At 37.2% G+C, this 22030-nt stretch overlaps 1 protein-coding gene across 6 annotated transcripts in view; it reads right to left on the bottom strand.

Moving 5' to 3' along the window:
* Positions 1 to 22030, bottom strand: part of RIMBP2 (RIMS binding protein 2) — a 134715-nt gene that overhangs the window by 96135 nt on the left and 16550 nt on the right. Inside the window, exon 1 of one of the 6 annotated variants that reach the window (XM_051633814.1) lies at positions 20144 to 20176. The exons of 4 other annotated variants lie outside the window; for them this stretch is intronic. The gene's annotated coding sequence lies outside the window, so the exon portion shown is untranslated. Of the gene's footprint in view, positions 1 to 20143; positions 20177 to 22030 lie in introns of those variants that run through there. One more of the 6 variants, XM_051633815.1, reaches the window with a different exon arrangement.

The following is a 22030-nucleotide window of genomic DNA, read 5'->3' as shown; positions in this document are numbered from 1 at the left end:
TTTATAAGGGAGAGCTGTAATTGCAGGTTGACAGCTATGAGACAGCTCTGCATGTACAATACAGGAAATCCTGAAAATATTCACGACATGGGAGATATTCCACCAAAGGAAAATCTGGATGAAGGAAAGGAGTGCTAATGTGGCATTTTAATCATTTCTGAATCAAGATACAGAAGGTTACCTGAAACCTGTTACTTTTGGGGTCTGTCATGGGAGAGAGAACTCTTAATAGTCACTGAAAGCTAATGAAAAAAGTTAGTTTCAGATTATGGCAACATAACCAGCAGTAGATAGAATCCTGCTTCATTTTTGTGAATCTTTTAAAATTAAATTATAAGAAAGAAAAAAAAATAAGAGAAAGAGCTGCATACATTATGAAGTTGAGAGGGCAAACAAAAACGTTCCTGATTCTGCTGCATCTATTACCTGGGTTTTCTCCAAGCAACAGAGATATTTCCCAGTAGATTAAGGGTTCTTGCTAGATAATCTCCCTTCCTGCCTGATTTTAGTCTCATTAATCAAACTAGATTTATTCTTGTCCCTCTAGTTTGAAATCCAGTTTACTGAAAAGTCTTTTCAAGCAATTTATTCTACTCAACACCATAAGAAAAAAAAAAAAAAGAAAACTCACAGAATTCACAGTCAATTCCTACCCCAAAAACCCAGATCATATGTGTCAAGGTGATCAGCCTACAACATACCAGCAAGATGCACTATGCCTGTGGTCAACTCTAACACCTTTTATCTGTGCTTGCTTCCTTTTCACCAAGCCCAAATATGCTCCAAACACACAATACAGAATATTTCCATTTTGGTCATCTAGTAAATTACCTTCTAGCCACATGAAGCCCCACTCCCAGATTTACTCCAAAAAGAGGCTTTGCAGACCACAGCAGCCAAAAGGTAGAATATCAAATGCTTATACATATGAGATCATATCTTGAGACAAAGATGCTTAAAGTGCTATCTTGCAGTAGACTGGGTGTTTGAAATGGACGTAATTACAAGATAAATTATATATAAACTGTTTCTATCAAAAATATGTACAGTGAGCTTGACAGGATTACTTTTTAAACATCTGAAGAGGAGGAGTATTTAGCTTAGACTTATGAAATGAGTAGTCTTGTGAGCAGCAGGCTGAGATCAAATGTATTCTGTTGTTGGTCCTACTCATTCCACCACTTTTTAGAAAGTATGACTACCTGCATAGTCTGTAAATAATTTTCTCCTTGAGATTGGAAGTTTTGAAACCAAGCTGTCTTTGAAAATTGTATAATGGATTTCAAAAGAAAGAATCACAGTTTCCTCATAAGTAACTTTTTTTTGAGCATATAATAAAAAATTTTAATTGGTTAAACAAGCCAACATCCCAAAACATTCCACTGATGGCACAGGGTGGAGTTGCATAGTGATTTCTACCAGCTTTCTAAATATGTTTCAGACTATAGTCAACCAGGGTATCAATCTTTAAGACATCGGGTCATGTGAGGATCCACATTGCACATTGAATTCAGTATAAAAACTTGAATTCCATTTTGCATTCATGGCCTTTCAAAGGAAAAGGTTTGTGTGCCACAGGTTTCAGACATGCAAATATAAATAATTTGTATAATGACAAAAAAATAAATAAATTATAAAATATGGTTAAGATGATGCAAAGCATTGTTACCAAGCAAAGTCCTTGATTCAAAATAAATAATCTTATGATGAGGAAACTCATCAAGAAGTGCTGGGATCTCACACTTCACTAATATTTGATGTGTCAGCCAGGATGAAAATTCACGTAAATATTTATAACAGCCCAATTAGTGAGTTAACTTGCATGTGTGTGTGAAGAGATTGCTGTGCAAAGTTGATTAGCTGTTGTTCACAGCTGAAGAAAGTTTACTGAATTAAGTGGACGTCTGCTCTGAAGTAATTTTATGTACTTAGAATTATGCTATAGCATGTCCCTTTTTGTTCCTAAACCCAGCATTACCACTCATACCATTTGCTAGCTTTAAAACCCATGAACATTCACTATTCTCAACATTATTTCTGTTTCCAGTTTGGAATTTGTGAAGCATGAGAGAATTTCAAGATTGCCATTTCAGCATTCCTAGCTGGAATATCCATTCAAAGCATATTAATGTAAGACATATAAAATCTCCCTTTCAGACCAGCATTTCCTTCAATAAAACATTCAAAAAAAAAGGAAAAAGTTTGGAATATTACTGAAGTAAAGCAATGGATTATCTAATTTATTTTTGTGAATAATATTTTTGTAGTGAGAACGAGGTACTAACGAGATTGAAGGAAAAAGGTCATATTTAGCTCTAATTAGACAATATAAATAGTGAACTCTTTTTCTACTTGGACAGATGCTAGTGCCAGAGAAGTTTTAATGTTAGGTTCCATAGACTAGAAACTGCATTTCGTATTTATTTCGAGGCTCCTGATTGGTTCAAATTTTGGTCACAGCACACCTACCCCACCACCTATCAATATACTTGAACTCAGTTACAAAATCTGTCTCCGTAGTCGATGTTTTGTACAGGTCTTCCACAAGGTCTACCATCTTGAAGGAACCCCTCCTGCATTTTTTGTAAGAGCACAGTGAAATGACTGGTGTGTTGCCGCTGCCCTCTTCTGGATGAGCTAAGAACGGGACAGACGTCTGCAGCCCCTGCTGCTCTAGGTTATGAGGATATTGACAATTACTCTACAGCTCTTGATTTTTATTTTCAAGGTGGTGTTATCGAACTTTATTTTTATGCTTGCCATTCAATAAAGATGAGTAGAACAGTAAGAACCACAAAAGGCTGAGTGACAACAAACTGGTGGCAATAACTAGCAAATTTTTTTCAAGAAGCTGATGACATGAAGACCCTGTTGATTTCAGCTAAAAACCCCACACCTCTTGCTTTTGAAAATGAGCTCTGGTGATATACAAAAAGCCTAGCTTAAAATGTGATCTCAGAGTAGTTTCCTGGCCTAGCTGTAACAGGGTTGTGACTTTCAATATATTGCTTCCTCTGATAGTTTGGGCTGCTGCTGCAAACTAATTTAGTGACTCTCTGGCACCTCTTTCATAGGATTAAGAATAACTGAGCAAGAAATATTTGTCATCAGATCACAAGAATGGGATTCAGGGGATGCAAAATGGCTCCCAAAGCCACTTCCTGGCTCCAAAGACTCAGCGCCTCTGACCTTTCATAATTCATACAGACTCTTTGTAAAGAGGAAAAAAAAAAAAAACAGTTTGGGAATACACTATATTATTGACATGGAACCTTAGAAGCACCATAGTGACAATGGATTACACGGGTAGATCAGTAGGTAAAAGAACCCAGGTATGATAAAGTTGGAAAACTGATTCCTAATTGTCCATAACAGTAAAACCACTCACTGCTGATACTTGATTCCTTCCACCTCTGTTCAAATATCTTTCCAATCTTAGCCACATTGAACAATGCCCACTATGACAGGAAATGGGAATTACTACAGAAAATGCTAAGTTTAGCCTGAGGGTAATTACACAGATCTAGCTTTGAATGAATGGTGCTCTTGATTGTGAATGGAAGATTGTTGTTAGAGTTTGTAATAAATAAATTTAAGAATTGGAGCTCATTTGTCACTTTCAACTCAAAGTAAGAGACAACAATAGGCTATATTGGAAGCTATCCAGGCACACAGTCACAGCACTGAAACACAAACATCCCATAGTCTACATCACCAGAATGACAAAATAAAAACAGAAACTTGACTCAAGAAAAACACTTGATAAGCAATAGAGTACACACAGCAACCAATGGCAAAATTGCACAAAAAAATATTTATTTTGATTTGACAACAGAACTACCTGGCAAAGTGAGCTACTTCCTTCCAAATGAACATTAAAAAGCTAGATAAAGTTTGGGATTTTTTTTTTAAGAATTATAAATATTAAAAAATAAAAACCTACAGTTACCACAAAACTTTAAGAGGTAGTTCAGGGCACCAGGTATGGCATTAGAGGAGCCCCTAGGATCTATTCCTACCTTACCTCTTTTATAAGAAGGGTAAATATGTAAGTGACATCTCTTTTCTACTCAACCATCACTATGCTCCCCCTTCACTTTTTGAAGCAGATATTCTATAAACTTCTTAGCACATAAACACTTATTCCAAACTGATAACTTTTCACAAAAGCTAGCACTGATAGGAGCTGCACTGATCAAAATCTTATTCAGTAAAGTCTTTTATAACTTCTCTATATCTTTGCCTTAATTTTCCTCTCCTTCATGCATTTAGTATTACATTGCTTTGCCCTTTCAGCTTACAGCATTCTCAGTCACTCTGATTTTCTTAATGGCTCTTGCTTTAGCTGACGTCATCCAAAGCACTGCAGTCTTGAGAGGTCCCATAGTTTTAGCTACTGTGCCAATTGCTCCAAATTTAATTAGTTAAACTCCTAGCTGCAGTAATCTATCCTAAATTCAATGTGACAGTTTGCTCTCAAAAGTTTTTTATAAAAAAATCGAAGTCACTTTCCTTTGATACCTTCTGGACATGAGATCCTCATGCAAACCATACATGCATTAGTGTCTTACATCTAAAAAGCACTCCTAACTATATGTCTCAAAAAACACAGTATCACAGAACATGTCACTAAATACTGTGGCAAGAGCAAGAGATGTGATTCTTGGGAAAAATACCAATCTGGCTATCTAAATTAAATTTTTGCTTTACCATTCAGAAAAACATTTAAACCTCAATTTTTAGCACCATGTATGAACAAGGTGCAGTATTGTTCTGTAGGAACCACACACTGGCAAAATAACACCTATATTTTCCATGGGACTGCTGATTCTTATTTAAATGTATGCATCAGCCAGACCAATTTTTCTTTCTCCTGCACTCACGTAACTAATATCTTTCTTACTGGCATAATCCCTGAGTGATGCTACCAGAAGTCTAAGGAGAATCAGGCCTTTAAGCCCTAAGTATTACCAACATAAAATGTACATCCTTTAAAAAGGATTTGAGGTAGCTTTTTCTGAGAAAATGACTGCCAGGAAAACATCCAACTCCATTTGATGTAAAAAACAGGACAAGAACTAAAGATTCATCTCTATAAAGAATTCTGAAACCCAAATGAAAACCAGAAGGCATTTGATAACAGCTGATATCTTTCAATAGCCAAACCATCTGAGTTTGACATCCCTATTTTGGCAATAGCAAATGCATAATTTTGGCAATAACAGAATCTACCATTACTAGGCAAACATCATCTTTAACCTGTATTATGTAGTCTACTATTCTTCTATCCTCCACTTTCAATGACTTCTGTGGTAATGAGCAATACCACTGTTAATTCTCTGATCACCTGGTATCAGGGCTCTGTTGATAATTATAAATTTTTTCACAACCAAGTTTAAATGTATCTGCCAAAACAGAAGTTGAACCTGCAGAGAGAAAGTATTTTTTTCCCAATGCAAGTCTTTGTCATAAGCCTCGCTGGATCTGTGCCTACATATGCAGCCAAAAACATTAGCAAGCAGACTAGCCCTACAGCACAGCCACCTGAGCACTGCAGGTTTCCCCCCTGCGTTCCAAAAACACTGCAGTCCACAGCTTTAGCTCTACAGGTGAACAATTTGTCATCCTGGCCAGGCACTAATGGGCTAATCAAAAGAGATTTTCAGCCTGTGGAGTATAAAATGGGGCTGCTTCACTATAAAATTAGAGAGAGATGCGTTAACATCAGACTTGAGCCTTTGGGTGCCAGACAGTACTTCCTATCAGAAATACAACTGGTTTTCCAGATAGTATGACATTTGGATCATTTACACAGAAATTATTAATGATGTCTCAATATTTATCAGAACATGTTTCAAAATGTATTCAAATTACAGTGATTAAAGTTGTTTAATATTAAAATTCAATCACATTTTAATACAAAACGGAATATGTACATTTTCATGAAATTATTTTCTCTCTTTTTAGAGGTACAGAAAAGCCTACACTTGATCTAGTTCTCTGGGCCCTCTTACAGTCAATGGAAAGAAAGATCTGCACTTATGTAATTTATCTCCACTTTGAGACAGATACTAAAAATATTCTTTCTCCATCTAATTTTTATAACTTATTATTAAAGTACTGCCCAAGCTCTAGTCATTCGTCATGGTCTCTCTGTGATGGTGCTCTAACTAGTCTTTCTCTTGCTAGACTTACAGCAATTTTACCTTGACCTCCCACTTGCTCTTCTTATGACTCATTTAACAGATCACCTGAACCCTACATACATCCATGCTTACACCTTCATTTCACATGAAACTGTGCCTATAATAGCTGCTGACACTTGCCCTTTTTCAGGGGAGCTCTTTGAAAAAAGGCAAGTTAAATGCCTAAATTATCACAGGTCTAGAATGAAGTCCAGGAAGTGAGAATCAATCTACTTTGACTTTCCTATCAAATTATATGAAGATTAGTTAAAGGATTTTCTTTTTCTGCAGCTTCCATCTGCATCCTGTTTAAGCAAAAGGATAGAACTGATGATATGCAGGTCACTTCCATCTTCCTCTTTGATTCACTTAATGAAACAGTGATTCATGGCAATTTTCTGCTTTCCATCATTTAAGGAATGTGGTTACTTTGAAAATTCCTTGAAGCTTACAATATTCTTCCTCATAACCATATTCTATTTCTCCTGGATATCTTACTTCTCTATCACTGCTAGTGTAAGCTGTTAATATAAATCTTCTGTCTAAAGCAATCTAGACTGACTGAGCACCACAAACTCATACTTTGTCTTGAATTTGTACAGAAAGTTTCCTATAAAAGTTCTTTGTTTTCTCTTACACAAGCAACATATATTTCTAACTACTGGTGCAAGTACTGGGGTAGCATTGAAACTATGACCTCATACATGCTAGAATGGCAGAAAAGGAGTGTTCAAGTTAACAGTTCAAGTGGTAGGTCAAGACTGAAGCAGTTCAGGAAACTACCCTTCCTCTTCCATAACATGGAATACACAATCATGTTGTGACTGTATACATGTACATACAGAGAAAGATGCTGCTTCTCTCCAAGAAATGGTGACAAGAGCAAGACAACCAGGGCACACAACAGAAAAGGCCAAAGTCCAAGGCAGCTGTTGGCTAATGCACAATCTGCACAATTCCTCTAATAAAAACTTTCCTGCCTAGCACATTCCCAGGTGCATTTTGCCCATGAACCCCTCTCTGCTCCATGTTCCCATTCAGAGACACACAGGAATGAAGGAAGAAGCAGGTCAGGCTGATAAGATGCACTGAGCATATGACATCAGTGAAACACACCATGTCACGCTATACACAACAAAGAAGCAGCCACGGGCAAGAGAACAGAATGAGCTGGAGTTAGCTGGTGAAAGTCTCATTTGCACTGTGACAGATTTGAGAGGTCTGTAAATAGGTTGTGAAGCCCTTGTTTGGACAGAGTTCTGGTATGTTAAAGGGAGCACCACACTAAGTGATTTGCTGCCAAGCCCTGTACTGCCATTTCCTTCCTGGTATAAGAGAACAATACATCCAGAGGAATCTGAATACAATCTTTACACTGACCTTCCACCTCTTTACCTTCCATAGAGCCTATTAGTGCACATTTCATTTTAATTCTGCATTAAAGCCATTAGTACAAAGACTGGAATATGTGAATAAAAATGAACAAAAACCCCACACTACGTCTCCTTTAAGCCTTTACCTTGCATGTTCCACTGGCAAGCTTAGATAAGCATACTAGTGGGAAGCTATGAATGCTCCAGACAGTAAAGGTTAATATTGCTGTGGTATGGTTTGTTTTTGCACAGTGATTAGGCTTGCTGCCAGCCTGATTCCTTCAATGTTTTAAGTATGTGCAGCTTGAGTGATTACAATAATAAACTTCCAGTGCAGACAGCATGCTAAACTCCTGCCACTGTTCATGTAGGAAGAGAATGGAAGCCTTTAAATACACTTTCTCTTCTAAATTCTAAATAAAAAGGTAAGTCCTGGCCTGATTTTCTCAGGAAGCACTATTTCTTAGAAGCTTCCAGCAATCTCTTGATTCTCAACAGGATCTTTAGGACAAGGAGAATTCCCTATAGACCAAAGAAAGATTTTTAAATTTTTCTTTATTTTTAAGACTGTGGCAGCAAATGTAACATTCCTATGCATCACCCATTACAGAGCTGCATAACTCAGATCCTAGCCATAGTATTCCTAAAAATTACAGTTTGAAGAATTTAAGGCTAAAAGCTTACACCTCTGCTATTCAAGCTAGGAGAACAGGTTCTCAGCAATGATTTATAATCAGAGACAAGTTTAGCTCACCATAGGCCAGTCCAGAAATCTCCAGGTCAGTTCCAAAATAAACAGAACCCTAAGTGATCAGATTGACTTGCACACAATCCCAAGTATATTGAGAGCAACTGAGTCCTGATACATAACAAACAAATAAGAATATCTTCACATTTGGATAAAGGGCAAAAATGTTTGCTAGCAACACAAATAGAGAATTATAAGAAATGTATTGCGAGCCACATTGCTTCACCAGTCTCTCTGAACCAACAATGATTAATACCTCTTTCAGCAACTGTAATAAATGCAGTTTACTTTTCTGCAACAGGAACAGCTCCCTGCTAGCCCTAAATCTTGACTTCTGCCTCCATTGTATCCAGAAAGGAGATAAAAGGAGTATTTGCAGAGCAAGTCAGCCATAGCTGCTATCTTCCTGTAGGGAACTAAAAGCACCTCTTAAGCAGTCAATAAAAGTATCTGTGTCTTTTTCATAACATGTTGTTTCATCACTTCATCCTCCATGACTACTAGTTGTATACAGCAGTATACAACTGCTGCATTTATTGGGTTGGTTGCTTGTTTTTTTTCAATTTCTGGACCAGAAAATTATTGAAAACTGAAAAATTTTCATATGTATTTTACAAAAATCTACACATTTACCACTAAGTTTACTCAGTGGAGCAGGGCTACATTGTGGGCAGAACATCCAGGTTTCATTCTCAGCTCTGGTACTGACTCATTGCAGTAACTAGGGGAAATCATGTGCCCTTCTAAATAAAATGGGGGTAATAATAATTCTTACCAAACAGATCTGCAGTAAGACTTTTTTAATTAATGTCTGTAAATACTGTGAAATCCCAAGATGAAAGACAAAATGGATCATAAGAATCCATAAAATGTACAATAATGTATATATGGAATCATGCGTCTAACACTTCTTAGCCATTAATCTTGTGCTTGTAAAAGGCAAAGCACTTCCACCCCTTTCTCAACAGACTTGTATACACAGAACCAGAAGCTAATAGAAGCTTGAGACTCCATGCCTCCAGACCTTCTTTCACTTCACTAGGTGGAATCATTTAAATACTACCAATATCAAAGAAAATTGTCTGGGCTGCAGGACCTCTGTGAGGAGGGGCTGGGGCTGCCCCATGCTGGACATAACCCATGACAATGATGAAAAAGCAGAGGCAAAAAACCTGCATGCATCAGCTCATCAGGAGTTCTGCTTATGTGGGCTGCCAAGAACTGGCCTGAATTTAAGACACAGCTGATGGGTAAGCTACTACCCTCGTTGTTAGCCTGCCAAAAAAAGGAACTGTGTGAGCTTAAGGTATGTGGAGATATGCACTAATTATCTATTACCTTCCATGCAGAGACTGCTGATGCCTTGCATTTGTTTGGCATGAAGATACAGTATCTTTTAAATCACTCTTACACAGCCACGAATGAATTCCATCAACAGTTATGTTCTTCAAATCAATTCCCCATCTCTTCAATTTAGTAGCAGATGTTCCCCTCTGGGTCTGCTGTTAAGGTGTTAAATTCCCTAGACACTGCCCCCACCCCACATCTTTATGATTTGCTTTAATTTGGCATAAACCAAATATGGCACATATTCTTGAGACAGTATAAATCATAACCCAACATATTTGATCTCACAGGAATAGCAATTTGAAATAAGAATGTTTTTCCCAGGAAAACCCTAAACATGAATAGCAGAAATATTCACAATACAGCAAATATTACAGCAGTAAGAAATTAGAAAAATGTAGGGCTTCCAAAGCAGAATCATTTAGTTAGAAACTTTGCATTTTAAAATATTGAGTCACCTACACTGAGAAAAATATCACAGGCACCGTGTAAAGATTGCAGAAGTAAAAGGGGTTTTCTTACAGAAATAGCATTCATGTAGCACTTTGAAGAGAGGGTTCATTGAGAATGACTGAATTCAGACAACGTAAAAGTCCACAAAATACTTAGATAAGGTAAAAACAGAAGCTAAGTTAAAGCTTAGGCTGACAGATGCTAAAATATACCTTAAAAGGTACAGCTTTATAACTTTTTTCAACACTTCTATCATCTTGAAAATCATTTGGTGTTTGAATTGGAGAACTAAGTGGTAAGTACATGCTCAACTTTAAAAACTGTAAGAGGCAGAAGTAGTGATTAAATCAGACTATTACCTAGTTGTTTTGCCACCTTTAGACTACAAAGAATAACCACCTTTGCTGCTCCTTCATAAGCTGTTCAAATTCCTAATTTATTCACATGGCTCTTTCTTTTTGCTCACTCCAGTTCATCTTTCTTGAACATAAATTCTAGACTGAAAAAAAAAAAGGTAGTATTTCACAGTACACATAAATTCTCTCAGTTATTCCTGATGGAAATAGGGCTCATTTCTTACATTCCTCTCCTCCCCTTTTCAATGTGTATGATAGTTTTAAGAGACCTGCAATACACAGTAGGATCTTGTTGTAATTCCCCTGAAGTATTTACTTGATGTTTGTATTATTTATGTAGTAGTAGTCTATTATCAATCCAATAATGACAGATAGTGATAGTTAAATGTTCCTGTGGGGTTTCACCGACCTTCTTCCATAAAGTAAGTTTAATGTGACTAGAAAAATCCAAATGGATTTCTTCCCATGCACACTTGTACTGGATTACAACTTCGGGATCCATGCATGTGAGAAAATATTTACCAGTTATCTGAAAAAAAGCACACTGCACTGACCCATGATGGAAGAAAACCTTCTCAGCCCTGAAATTATTCCAATAAATTAACAAATGTTGATAATAGGAGCAGCATGGAACTTTCAAAGGACTGCAGCTCACAGGCACACATTATTCTTCCTAGTTAATGCCAGAGTAATTTGTCAGTTATATTTTAATGAATGTTGCAGATAATAAAACCAAATTACATAGTGCTACATCCTTCAAATTTCTATTTTTCTGAGTCATAACTACTATGAAAATTCTGTCCTCTTGACAATTATTACACACCACAAACAAAAGATAATTTTTATCCTCAAGGTACATTTGATGTCAAAGACAGTCCGGTTTTGCTTACTTCTGAATTTCAGAATTTCAGTTTTGAAAGGGAAGTACAAATGGTAAGTTTACAAAAAGCTAAACTGTAGTGTATTACAGCATAACTGAAAGCAAAGACAGGACCAATGACAAGGAATTAAAAAGGATACTGTAATTCATCAGCAGTTAATAAAGAGCATTTCTGAACTCAGTATTAAATCAAACAAGTTATCACATACACGAAGTCTGCGCAGACACCAAAAGAACCTCATCATGCACATGGAAAAGAAATGGATGTTACTTTTTTAATTCTGTAGGTTTATCATCAAGATTTCTTATTTACCTCACTTCCTCATTTTTCTCTCTGCTTTTTTTTTTTTTTTTTTACCCATCTCCACTTCTTTCTTCATTCAGTTGCCTGGGAAATCCTACAGCATCTGGTCTAACTTCTACACAGACCTAGTACACAGAGCTACAAACCAGGCAATCAAAGTTGTTTCAAACCCAAAAAGGCCACCAGTGGAAGTGAATGCTTTGCTCCAAGCACCTTTCCTTGTGTGCAAAACACCTCTCTCTTTGCAGAATAAAAAGCATATATTATTATTTCTCCTAAGGAGTTGCATGACATCTTTTATTTCAAACAGTAATTTCTTGTAGGTGAGAAGACTAAAATTAACTATGGCATTATTTTAAACCTCTCTAGAACTGCAAGTGTACAACCTCCAGCTCATGGAAGAAAATAAACTGAAAAAATAATCTCTGGGTTTGGTTTTCCCTTATTGTGGTTAAGTAATTTTTCCAATGTTTTTTTTAAAAATCCACAAATTCTATTCAAACAGCAAAGTACATTAAGATTGTTTTCTAAAAGTTGTTATTTGGAATTCTAAGGAAAAGGGATAGGAACGGCCACACCAGATCAGATATCAGACTCATGAAGCCCAGGAAACACTGGGTATCACATGCTGCAGAATAAGGCACAAGAAAACCACAGTAAATACCTGTAGTATAATCTCTGGTCTCAACAGGGCTTGGCAGAACATATGATAAATACTAACAAAACACCAAAGCACACAGCGCTTAACAGCCCCTCCAATTCAACTACAGTCCAGTTCTATCCTCATATCACAGCATATGACTCACTCATGTTAAGGAAAATTTTCTGTTACTCCATTGCAGGAAATCAGAGCTGAGAAAAATATCCTTCTCAATAAATAACAGCACAGTCTCTTAAATGTTATTGAATAAAATTATACTAAAAATCAAGAACATTATTTGTCTAAATATGCTGGTAACTTTTTACCTAACAGACTAAATCTTAGTTACACAAACCAGAATATGGGGAGAAAGGGGGAAAGACAACACATCGGAAAGTGACTGAAAAGTGTGCAGTACACAAACATGTTTCCAGTGATACTTACTACTCAGAGCAGTTTTTTTCACAAAGAATCAATAAAATCACCTGAGTGCTGTAGACACAAGTGTGTTACACCATTGGTGTCAGCAGTAGAATGACCTCATTCACTGTTCAATTATTTTAGCTCTTACCATCACAGACAGCTTTTCATGTTCTGTTTTCTAAATGGCTCTGTCTTATGTTAAGACAATTACCATAATCTATATATCAAGAAAAAATATATGTATTGGCAAAACTTCTATCATTAGATCATAGAAATACCAGTAGCTTTGAGCTCTTTACACTTAATTTCCTTTTAACAGCATCTACTTAAATAGAAATTTTCCAAAATGAAAGCTAGAAAGGTTGCAAGCTAAGCACATTTATGGTTTATGGTAATTAGTACCTATCAATATCAAAGCTGTCAAAACTCTAATCTGCATCTGACAGCTGGGATCAATATCTACAAAGGAGTCACTGAGCAGGGTTGCTTTATGCTGGTTGCATGAGATACTTCACCTTTAGGAAAGTTAAAAAAAGGTGAGACCTACCACCATTGTAGGAAATAAGCTTAAGTCCATTTGAGCCATCAGAGCTCTGACAGTTTGGTAAAACATGAAGCATCTACTCCTCCTTCCAAAACCTCTCTCCTTTATCAACTGTTTATACAGGATGTTACTCTTGTCTTTCCCTGTATTTCCTTCCTGGTAGGAATCCTCAAGGAAAGACCACCCCAGCTGCTGCTCCCTAATATCACTTGCAAGACAGAGCACAGACAGTTCAGCTAAGAGAGACATTGGCTTATTGCTGACAATGCAAGAAAAGATCATCTTCTATTGTAAGTCTTCATGTTTCATACACTCATTTGTTCAGGTCAGCCACTGGTTGCATCCTGAAAAAATGAAGGACAGAGCTTGTCAGGGTGACACCCCTCTTCTCACTCTATGACTGTAAAGCACATTGACTGGAAGAGGTCCAGATCCTGCAGAGCTCATCTATGCACATTAGGAACAGAAACAACTGACTTAATGACAGGTTCCCTTTAAACACAAAAGCATTAGCTGTACCCATCTGCCCTATCACACAAACACAAAAGTGCTTTAGAGTTGCTTATTTGTTCTCATCCTAATTCTTCCAGCAGCAAATAACCATGATAACACAGCAGCATTAACTGTACCCACTTAAAATAAGCCAAAGCTACTGAACCTCAGGAAATGTATCGTGCATACATTTCTATAGATGATTTAAGACTGTTGAGCAACAGATAACCCTACTAGCAATGAAAACATCTGTAGTTTCAGTATACCCAGTACACAGGCAGGCTGCCACTAGGAGAACAGACAAAATTACTATAGCCACCATGATTTATGGTAGTAGTAATTTTTAAAATAATTAATACACTCATAAACTTTCCTATGAGTAGCACATTGGTAAACAGCTAGTTAATTTAAAGGAAAACAAAATAAACTCTTTTTTTAGAAGATCATTACTTCCCCCTCCTTATACAACATTTATTTATGGGAAGCAATACAATGGACATGTTGGACAGGACTCTGTAAACAATATCCATTGATGTGCTGAAAGACCTTGGGCAAATAAACCTGAAACACATGGAAAATTTCTCATCTGCAAAATGGGCAAAATTGTATCAAACATCATTCTTAAGCACTTTGTAAAGAGATTTTACTGAAAATTGCCATTACAAACTAAGGGCTACTCTAGAACAAGGTGTAGGTTCACATAAGCACAGATTTCAGTAAGAAATAGTAAACTTGAAAATCTGACTTCATTAAAAAAAAACAAAAAACAACAACAAAAAATCCAAACAACAAACACCCAAATTTTCATCTAGTTGCTCCCAGTATCTAACTGGAACTTCTGTTGCAAGGCTACGGCAGCTCATTGCCAGTGAGCCCTCCCAGCAGATGAAGAAACTGAGGCAGAAAGATCTGTGATTTGAGAACACATAGCATGTCAAAGGTCAGAGCTAAAAACAAGACCCAGCCTCTGAGGCCCATATTCTGGCCAGGAAACCAAAATGACACTTACTTTCTTCAGGGCACAGAGCTGGTCCATCAACAATGGAATGGTTAAGCTGCATTAGGTAGCCTATTAATATGTTTTAGGCAACAAAAATGTGAAACTGTCTGTGAAGTAGGACCAAAAGATGAGGCTGGTTCAGAAAAAGCAAGAGGAGCTATAATTTTTGGAGTGGATACAGTGCTGTCAATTATAAAAGTGCTCCTTTTGCAAAAACAACAACCTAATGAATTACCGTGCATTAAAAATTGATCATTGATCATAGCATTTTTTTAAACTTCTCTATTGATTTATGTTTTCATTTTGCATAATGCACCAGAACCCAATTAAGATCCATAGGAGGTGAAGGAGTGGGGGGACAGACTGAGAGGTTTTCTATGTTTGTTCTGTACTCTGGTCACTTCAAAACTAAAATGAACAAACCCATCAGGAAAACAGAAGGGATCCTAGCACCCTGAATTTAAGATGCATTTGGTTACTTGGCATGTCAGTGTGTTTAAATCTAACCCCTCCCCTCTTCTATCCTGCAGGAAAGCCAGCGAGTGCAGACTGCAAAGCATTTCAGGGAAATAAGACAATTGGCCTGACAACTGAGGGCACAAATCTTGTGCCAGAACAAACCGTCCACAAGATTTCTACAGTCATTGTACATAAAAAAAATCTGATCAGGCTGTTGGCTTCAGCCAGAGCCTTATGTCAGGCCCAGTATGACACAAGCACATTTTCCCAAACTACTTAAAGGTTATGTAATAGAGATCTGCAGAGCATTAGCAGTCATGTGACACGGCCCACTAAGATTTCAAACTGCCACCTACAAAATTTAATTAGCAAGCAGTAAACAAGAGAAAAAGGAAGAAATGCGCTCCTGGAATTGACAGAGAATATTCCTAATGTTCCAAACTGTATGCTGAATTGGGGGCAGGGAAATGGGGAGAAGAGAAATGAGGATTTAACAAATAGGCACAACTGTGACTGTCACAGAAGGGGGAAAATGCAGTAAACAGGGGACAGATTCAACCACATATTGCTTGTTTTAGTGACAATTGTGAGCTTCATCCAGCTGAATTCTAAGCACCATCACCTCTATCTGTCTTTAGTAAGAGTTTAGCCCATTAGCACACTTCCAGAGATACTGTGCTGAGCTATCCTTCCTAGTGTAAACTGGCACTGATCCCTAAAAGTCCCTGCTGATTAATATCAGAGAATATTTTAAGCAGTTAGAAAAAGGTGCTATTAAAGATGCACTATCCATGTCAGTGAAAAGGCACAATGATATTGTATACAGAAGTAACAAATTACATTTTTCAACTGTATAAAAAGGAGGCAGAGAAATATTCAGCAGGAGCTGAAACAGTGCAGTCACAGAATATATTCCTGACTGGAGGAATTTAGTCTCTATTTACGAATCTTGTAAAACAACTCAAAACAAGTTAAGCTGCCTCAAAAAGGGCTTTTTTTCCTTCCAAAATTGGCAAGGGGGTTTGACTGTAATTTTTTTTCCCCCTCACATCCAGTGTACTTAATTGAAGCTGTCTATTAAAATTATTTATGCTCCTCAGCAAAAAAAAACCCCAACAAATCAGTCTAGTCCCAGTGAAGATGGAAGGAAAGGGGTTCACATGCTGACTGTGCTTAGATCAGGCCTTAAGGAAAGTATTACACTGAAGAGCTTGCTACAGGATGAACTTTAAAGAAAAAATGGAAGATGGTTTCTAATTGACATTAAATGAGAAGAGGGAAGAGAGACTGTGCCATGCTATTATATTTGCAATGCCTTCCTCTTGATTCTTCATGGTAATATCCTCTGTCCTGACTTTTGCACTGTAAATGTTTCTATCAAACCACTGCAAGTATCAAGCAAAACTGTCGCTCCAAACAAACATACCTGTGAGCACAATAGAAAGTTTAGAAAATCAAATTTTATTCCAAAAAAGCTTGGAATCAATTCAGGTTCTTCTGAGCTTGGAAATATTTTTTTTTAATAGATCAACAACACATGATGCAGACTGTCATATAGTTTAAAGTAGCATCTAGAAGCCTCCATTGGGATTTAGCATCCTGATGGAGAAAATAGTCTCTGGTCTAAATTCTCATCTTCTAAGCAGATAAAATCAGTAGAATGTAGTGGAAAGGCTTAATTATTATTTGCATTTACTGAAAGAGAACAGAGCCCAAGAGATGCCAACTGCTTCGCTCAGAGCCATTCACAGCATCTGTGGCAGAGCTGAAGTCACACTGATTTTCCTTATCAAGTGCCATGTCACAAACACAAACTGAAGTGTTGAGCCACAAGCTTATAAACCACTCCAGTTTCCTCACCAAAACACCAACCACAGGTGGCTTTACAATCATACCTTACAAAAGGAACATGATTCCAAGATGTTATTTAACAGGACGGTTACAGTTAGCAAAGAAACCCTCAGTTACCACATTCAAACTTCAGTGTCAACCAGCTGCTCCAAGATCATTAACTGTTCTCTTAGGGTAATGTTATCACTGCCATATCCCAAAAGCCTGTGCAAATAAGCCTGACAAAAGCCCCCTTTTTCACTGGTGAAAATAAACTGGTTTCATCACACATTGTTTTGAAGAAGCGAGATTTTTCCAGCACTGTGGCTACATTTCAATTCTATTTTTAATAATGATATTCATATATATTTTTCAACTCTAACAGCAATGAGCAAATGCTACTGTCAACAATGCTTCATGACAATTCTCATCTGTAGTGGACAGTCAGCTTAGAACATCAACAGTCAGCTACTCTGAAGTACCTTGTAGTAGCCATGAGGGCCTATAACAATTTCCAGTAAATGAAAACCAGTCTTGATTCTCAAACCACACTTCTTTCAACATAAATATTGAAAGGACATGACAGTGATGCATGAGCAACTGGTTTTTATTACAGAAAAAAGTCACCATTATTTTGGATATTTAATTTTTATGTGTGGTGTGGCATTTGACACACATGAAGGAAAACCTCCAGTACTAGAGGATACTAAGTATCCAGTGATTGCAAATATCTTATTTCTACTCCTGGCAATCCAGAAAGGTTTGGGCTTTTCTGACGAGCTACTAACAGAACAAACACTGTTGTGTTCATACATTTATTTCACGGTCAGTATCATATTCTTTTCTAAACTACAATGAGTATGCACATCTAACACATATGTAAATAGAATGAGCTGACAGAAAAATACTTTATATGTATGCAGAAGTACATACCTAGCTTGTAGTACAAGATTGGCTGCATATAGAGATGCTTAAGATTTTTGAGCTTGTAATTGTCAGTTCACTAAATTAGCATGTATCAGCTATTCAGATCTTTTTCATGCAGAAATTTGTGGCACTGCACTGTCACATATCTTGTTACATCTCACTTTTCCTACCCTTAAAAACTATATGCCATTGTAAAGCTGTAACTCTGTTGTAATTCTAGAAAATTCAACACATTAGATTTCCCATAAAGGTGCTCTAGATACACCCAGATATATTAAGTTGCATGTGATAACACTGGACCTCTGTTCTCTGCCTCTAGTACACAGTCCTTCTGTAGGTTAGCAAGCTGGAACCCATTCAGATAGATATCTACGAAAAATCAGGGTTGCTCTCTAGGCTGTAGGCAGCATGACCACTTCACTAGTTTCATTTAGAGGTCTTCCTATAAAAAAGAAAGTAGTATGCACAAAGCCACTGTTCAGAACCATAAGAGCTCTTTAAGAAAAAGTCACTTAAAAAAGAGCAAGATCCTCCTTTAAAGTACTAGATGTATATGTATTCCAAAGAATGTCTACAGTGGTGAATCCTGGCTGACATCTGTAATATTTGTTCTGAATTGCCTTCATCATTTGTCAGTTGATTAGATTTGAAAGCCCTCCTCTAATTAAAATGTAACAGCTCCTGATCAAAAAAGCTGAAATATGAAGCGACTACAGTAACTTTGGTATCAGTTAATGTATACTGCTATTTTTTATTGTATTAAATTTATGGAGATGCTTTAATTTCCACTGTACAGCTTGGTCTATCTTTTAACATGCCATGCTATTTTCCTAAGGCAGCTCTTCTATCTTGCTAAGTAATAGCCCTTATTTGTATGTTGATGGTGGCATTCACAGTATTCTTCCTGGCTCAGCATACTTGATGCAATTCTTAATGCTAAGATCAATGGCTCTGACTTCAGGTATTTGTCCAAACTATATCAAATCACTTATGGAACAGACTCTGTATTTACTAGATGCAGCGACAACACATTAATAAGTTATTTTGCTGAGTTATTTTATATATAAACTCTGCATTACAACCTTCACTGGACAAAAAAAAAAAAAAAAGCCCAGTGTTTTACCACCAAAATAACAGAGAGCAGTAGCTTAAAAAGAAAAACAAAGCCTCTATATGCACTTACATTTTCCTCAGTTCAAATTACACTAAGACCATATACAACTATAATGTCAACCATCACATCACTCTTTGAAAGGCACACCTTCTCTGCTCTGTGCTATAGGCAGTAGCTGATTTTGTAAAGAGGTTAATAAAAACCCTGCAGTATCCCGTATAATACTGAGAAGAGCACACTGGTACATGGTAACTAACTAATTGGTATTTATGTGCATATGCTATAATAAAACGTTAATACTTTGTTCTACGTGCTCATATATATATATATAACATACGTCCCATAAATACTGCTATGTATAGTCTGTCCATTTTTATACATATATATATAGTCATATTTATATAGCTGCAGAAGATCTCTTCCTTCTACCAAAAAAGGATGAGATCTTTGCTTGGAATTGGTCTAATTTAGCATGCCAGACAAATAACACACATAATTTAATTAACAATATTTATATGGAAGAACAGTCACACTGATGACTTTGCCATGACATAATATACATCTGCAAAGCAAACAGACACTGAACATGCACCATGCTTGGAGGGTGTGGGGGTGAGCTGCTAGCCAGTATGATTACTAACTTTCCCCACAGACACTAATACAGAAAAGAAACATGGCACCATCAAACCTGTCAATATCTTATTTATTTTACTGGAACCTTAAAAGGGACTGGAAAATTACATCAGATTAAACATCAATAGGAGAGGGGATGGAATAATCTAGCAAGACTTTAATCCCTTTACCTAGTGCTCCTGCACGATACTAACACATTTTACTGTTCTAGGCAGCACCTAGAAGAAAAGATCCAGTGAAGGGCATTATCAAATTGCAGCAGAATAATAAAGTTTGTCTGTCTCTGATAAGAGTTACTGCTTCATTACTGCTAACTAAAAAGAGGATTCTCTCCCACACACACACCTACAAATCTTCAGCCCTCCCACCCTCATTTGTCCTGTAAAGCATTTAACAGAAATAGCTATTTTTAGAAAGGGTGAAATCTCAGCATACCTTCAAATCAAGTGCTTCCGATGTGCAGCAAGATCATTGCCGAGAGAGAGCTGCAGTCTGCTGTGTCAAATTACAGCCTTGGAGAGAAAGGCGGCAGAGTCGGCAGCAGCAGCAGCATTGGTGTGTTTGCACTGCCAGCATTCAGGCTAGAAATGATTCATTAGTTGTCTGCAGGGAGGCAGGATGAAAAAGAGAGAGCAAGCATCATCGGCCATGCAGCAGCTGCCAGAGCCTATGAAACAGCAGTGCTCGCACACACATACGCACACAAAGATGGCTTTCCCTATTTGCCAGTTTCTCTTTCACATAGTATTAACCCCGACGCAGCGGTAGGCAGCACGGACAGGAGCTGACGAGCGGCAAGTGGGATCGCAGCAAGGGTGTGTTTCACTGAGGGGGGCGGGGGAAAGCCGGGTGTTGGGAGATTTTATTTTACCTCCAAGTAATGCTATCACAGGATCTTCTCAGTAGGTCATCTGTGGCCTACTGGCACGAACCAATGAACTGTAACTGTGAGCTGCAATTTTTTTTTTTTTTTCACTTCCAAGCCTGCCCAATGGAAGGCTTAGAAACTAAAATGCAGAAGGGTATTAAGACAGATTACCTGGAGCATCCTAACCATTCTGTCTTTCCTCTTCTCAAGAAAACTCTATACAATATATTCACACAAAACTTCTAAGTGTGCAATGACCATCTATCTACCCAGCAAACAGAGGGAGACACAGTAAGGGGATACAGGAAAGATCTTAAATAATTTTATAGAAACCTAGCTTTAAACTCTCCTATCCCCCAGCAGAAATTATCTGACTCAGAATCTGACCACTTTGAGAGTCCATTCATTGTAACATAACTGAATTCTCAAGGCTGACTGAGCTTAAATTATCAAGAAAACATACAGATGTTGAGGTACAACTTCTCTATTTTCCTTTCAATATTATACAGTGGAAGGAAATATTGCACTCTCAAGGCACTATTGTATTGAATTCTGTTAAAGTATCTGAACACATCTCTCAATTTAATAATCTCCCCTTTATCTCAAAAATCAAGTGTTCATGCAACTGAAAGAGGCAATATTAATTTACAGATCCTTTTAAAATATCAGTCTCCCCCCACCCCTGTGTTTTACTTATAGGCATAGTGAGGAAGAGAGTGATGATTTTCTGGAAAGTCTGGCATTAGTAAAAGCAGCCAGATTTCCCCCAAAGTCCAATACTTCTTCATAAAGTTGAAATGCATGCAGACAAGCATCACCTCCAATAAGTGTTTGCACCAGATGCTTCACTAGGAGGTATTAAGAGCCATGGAAGAAGGGCTTGTCAGATGACCTTTTTCTTACAGTTTGTCTTACCTGGATTTCCAGTCCGTGATATATTTGAAACTGGTTTTCTAAACACAAAGTCCAGCATCTAAAAATCTGGTATAAACATCCACTCATTTGTGTATATCTCAGCCCCAAATGACCTTGCCTGAGATTACTCAAGACTGTAGTGGGAACAACTCTGGTATCTTCTGAGAGAAAAGCTGTTTTTACTCAGATCATATGTTCCTTCCCAGACTAGATTATGACTTTGATCACAAGACAAGTGCACTTTTACTTTTATAACCAGTTTTTGGCATTTTAAAATTATTTTTATATTTATTTATTGTTAAATCTGAGCTTGGCAAGATATTTTTTTTTTCCTCAGTTGAACTACATGCAGCCTTCAAATCCAAACGTTCCTTCTGACTATGACTGTGTGTTACCATGCTATGCTTCAGCAATAAATACAGATCCGCAGCATATGACACACAGAGATACAAGAAGATTCCAGGTGACATGTTAGAAATCTACCTTGTCTAGGCTGGAGACTAGATGAACATATCTGTTGCTTCATGTGCATTTGTACA

The sequence above is a fragment of the Apus apus genome, chromosome 16 (genome assembly GCF_020740795.1).
Source record: "Apus apus isolate bApuApu2 chromosome 16, bApuApu2.pri.cur, whole genome shotgun sequence".
Lineage (NCBI taxonomy): Eukaryota > Metazoa > Chordata > Aves > Apodiformes > Apodidae > Apus > Apus apus.
The sequence above is the reverse complement of the archived record's forward strand: the minus strand, read 5'-3'. Positions and strand labels throughout refer to the sequence as shown.